The sequence below is a fragment of the Trachymyrmex septentrionalis genome, unplaced genomic scaffold (assembly GCF_001594115.1).
Source record: "Trachymyrmex septentrionalis isolate Tsep2-gDNA-1 unplaced genomic scaffold, Tsep1.0 scaffold305, whole genome shotgun sequence".
Taxonomy (NCBI): domain Eukaryota; kingdom Metazoa; phylum Arthropoda; class Insecta; order Hymenoptera; family Formicidae; genus Trachymyrmex; species Trachymyrmex septentrionalis.
In genome coordinates, this window is record NW_017305469.1 from 227,415 (window position 1) to 231,717 (window position 4,303).

Genomic DNA, 4,303 nt, shown 5'->3' on the forward strand with positions numbered 1-4,303 from the left:
AAACATTTCGATCCATAAAACTAAATTATAAAGAAAGAGGAAAGCAAAGAAAAGGTGCAAACAATTTACGATATAAACACAGAATTCTATTTTACTTAAATGCATATTGAACCCAGATTCAATATAGATTTTAGATCTATATTTCATGTCAATTTAGGAGTATAATTTTATGTCGCGTAATAATAATATTGAAAAAAATCAAAATAATAGAAATCAAAATATGTGCATACATAAAAATATTATATATAGTGCAACATGTACATACAAATTACGTATCAAGTTCTTTCTATCCTACAATCTACTACAAATTACAAATTGTCCGAAGTGAGTTTGAAGTAGTAATTATTCTAAAAATTTCTTGAAAATACTCTGAGAAATGTACAAATTATTTCTTAAAATTATAAGTAAACTATTAAATTTGGTTATTATATTACTAATTTATGAAAATATTAATTTGATAATTCCTCTCTTTCTACTTTTTTCTTATTTTTAGATTCTTAGAATTTTATATTATTCTTTGTATATTGTGTTAGATTATGTAATAGTTTTAATTTTTTTAAATTAAGCCTCATATTCACTAAACAAGCATTTCTTGCTCCGAACAAATAAGCAGCTAAGAAAACGATGTCAAACAAACATAAAACGCAATAATCTGGCAGTCACACGCGAGAAAATTGTGCCGGTCTCTCTAACGATACGAAATTATTTCGCTCACAATAAATACGTCGCGTCGGTCGGCCATAAACGCGCACCTAATTGCGGCGGCGGTCTCGCGCCTTGCCTTCTCCCGTTTTTGCCACGCGAGCGATTTGCATTTTGTCGCGATTATAACCAATCCACCTCGCCCTATTTCGCTCCGGTTCCGAGGAATTCGCACTTTAGACATTCACGCTTGTCAATAGCGCCTATCATAACAAAAATACGATCTTCCTAACATAAAAAAAAATCGTCATCGTTGCATCGCGTCGATACGTTTTCATTCGATTTGCAAGAATTAGAGAATTGGGTTGAACACTTTTTTCCTTCGAACGCAATTAAATCAGTTACGTCATTGCCTGGCCGCCGTTTATTTCCCGTATAAAACGGCCTTCATTATAATTACTTCGCGATAATTGATACGTTGAGATAACCGGCGCCATTGGTAATTTCTAAGTTCTCGGTTCGCTGCGCAATTATTTTACGACTTACGTTGAGAAAGACATGATATTTTAGATTTAGTCTACGAGCTGAAAAGATATCGTCGATTTGAAATGATTACAAAGAAGTCGCTTTGGAATTTTTTGAAAAAAGGAAAGTTCGAAATTAATAGTAAGAATAATTATTTTCATAAATCTTTTAAAATAAAAAATTAATATAACTTTTTATTATAAATCAAGTTTTTTTCCAAACGTAAAAAATTAAAAAGATTTATATATTGGGTGTTGGAGAAAAAGTTCTGCGGAATTTTGTTAGCTCAAAATTAAATACAGAATATATTTGTTGCGAAATTTTCGATTATCTGACGTGAAAGCTTAAAATTTTTCCTAAAAGTTCGTTTTTAAAAAAATGTTCCTACAACATTTTGTTACCAAATTACACGCGAATTAAATAAAAGAGCATTCCGATTTTGATTGCTCATAACTCCGTTACAAATCATCGTACTGTCCTTTTTTCCATTGCGCAATGATTATAAGGATAGTGATACCACATTTTTAACTCAAATTTCTATATTTTAGATTTAAAAAATTAGCATGATACCATTCGATAGAGCAACGTTCAGCTTTAAGAATCTATTTTTTAATTGCAACAAGATGATTTTTAATGGAGTTATGATCAATCAAAATCAAACTACTCCTTTTTATTTAACTCGCGAATAACTCAAGAACAAAAAAAATCGCAGAAACATTAAAAAAAAATGATTTTGTAAGAAAAACTCTAAACTTTCACGATGTAGGTAGTCAAAAATTTTCGCAAATTTTTTTTGGCACAGACCTATAAAATAAAAAAAAAATTTCTTTTTTCCAACTCGTAGTTTTCTATAGATAAAAATTACAAAACTCACATAAATTAAAAAAATATAGTAATTATTCGAAAGTAGAGATTTCAAGCTTTGAAACCTTTTTTTTAAATTTAAATTTTGATCATTTTTAATGAAGATATTGTATATATAATTTTGGACTAACAAAATTTGGACCACAGAACTTTTTTCCTCCAACTCAATATATTTTTTAATTGATTTTATATCTTTATGTATATATATATATTTTTTTTTTTTAAATAAAATTGTACATCATAACACATAAAGCTAAAGTAGATTGAACAGTTATTTCAACGGCGATAATTAATTCGAATAAGGATACAGTAAGAGAGCATGCATTTACGTAATAACGTTATCAAAAAGAAAACCGAAGTTAACGTGGAAATCAGTTGTTGACACTGATCTAGAGAACCGTAATCTCGGCGCTTATGTCCCGATTTAAGACGGTGCTAAACCGTCATTCGACCATAGTCACTATATTTATCGGCATCCATTGTTCGTTACGAAAATTTCCGGGGTAGCAAGATAATTATTTTTAATTATCACTGATTCAGAAGCACAATAATCACGATAATCACGCATGAAGAATTGCGTTCTCTGAAAACGGGATTCGCGTATCAAAAAGACCTGCAGCTTCATTCTTCACTCAAGCCAATTTGCTCCGAATTCGCATCAAGGATGCAACAAAGAATGTTTCTATATGGAAAATGCCAACGTCGCTGCGTCGATCTGTAACGACGCGTTCCTCGACGAAGCGCACGAAATGATCTTTGTTGACTTGTTAAAAATTTAACTAGATATAAATCTGAAAGTAATTTTGTTGGACCATCCAAATAATTACCTAGGACTCTCAAGCATATATGAGCAAATGCTGCAAAAAGCATTTTTACTTTCTAACAACCAATTTGAGCGTCCTACATAATTATTTTGATGGAACCAATTAAATTATTTTCAGATTTGCATCCAGCTAATTTTGAGATACTTCAGCGAAACTGTCCTTTCCGTGCATTAACTCTTTAAAGTATCCTCGGTTTCATTGTAGAACGGAAACATTACTGATATATCGCTGTATTCTTGCGCCGTATCTTGAAATCGTAGCAATGTTGGATTTCCATATTCTCGGTTTGTTAATACTTAGAATATACAGCCTTACGTCCCGAGATTACACAGCCATGATTATATCTCCCGGCAATTACATCGCGTTGCGGCATTACATGTCTCGCTTCTCAGTCCTGCGACTGCCGATACTCTCTCGAGATACGCGCAACTCGCTCCGAGTTGTTCCCATAGAAATATAGATCGAGCGACGGGGAAGGCGACGTATAACGTATAAGCGCGAGAGTACGTTTAAAGACAATGAGCACAGTTAGGCGCAGAGTTAGGTGAAAGCACGCCAATCATCTTCGATGAAGAATCTCGACTTACTCCCTCAACCATGAACAAACAATAGTGCGGCCAATTACCCGACAATCAGACCTGCCGTTTGATCTCGCGGATCGCCCGCTCTCTCAGCAGGCATCTGATAAAGTCGCGGCCACGCGCGATTAAACTGCGAGCTCCGACGAACGAGTTTGCGGATAAACGGCGAGGTGGAGTTTAGGTGAAAGCATATAAGCTTCTCGGCTGGGTAGCGTCGAGGATGTTAAACGTAATCTCCGAGCCGCAAACAAACAGGCCAACCAATTATCGGGCGTAATACGATGATCTACACCGTGGAATTCGTGGACGCCACTTCCTGGGCGTCGACTACGACGTTTAGGATTTCGAAATGACGCCGCGAGAATTTAAACGCGTAGATCCTTAGAAGAAATTAAATGTCTGAGAAGATCATCTCTGCCTCCTTGGAGATATGACGAGGTACTCGGATTGCGCTGTTCAATTCTGAGATCTTTCAACTGCGATATGTTAGTTTTTTTTTTGTTTTCTTAATCTTAACCATTCAAGTTATATCTTTTAAATTATTATGTCGACAGAGTCTCAATAAAAAAAAGTATCGAGAGTATCTGTAGTATCGATAATGTATAAAAAAAATTGTAACGTTTTATTAATATTTTATTTATCTAAAATTTTCGTTTAATTGCGACTAACAAGACAACTTTCAGGAATGGAAAAAATACATGAATATTATGTAAAATTCGATTAATTCGGCCAATATGCATAATGGCCAGCCAATATGCATAATGCACACCTGTTTTGGCCGGCCAATATGCATAATGCCTGCTTTAATAAATTTAATAAAGCAAACAATTATCCATATTGACCAGCCGTTATATATATATATATATA

At 33.8% G+C, this 4,303-nt stretch overlaps 1 protein-coding gene across 1 annotated transcript in view; it reads right to left on the reverse strand.

The window, feature by feature from the left end:
* Nucleotides 1-3,230: 3,230 nt before the first annotated feature.
* Nucleotides 3,231-4,303, reverse strand: part of LOC108749616 (ras-related and estrogen-regulated growth inhibitor-like) — a 56,129-nt gene continuing 55,056 nt past the window's right edge. The window contains exon 6 of the transcript XR_001939381.1: nt 3,231-3,242. The gene's annotated coding sequence lies outside the window, so the exon portion shown is untranslated. The remainder of the gene's footprint in view (nt 3,243-4,303) is intronic.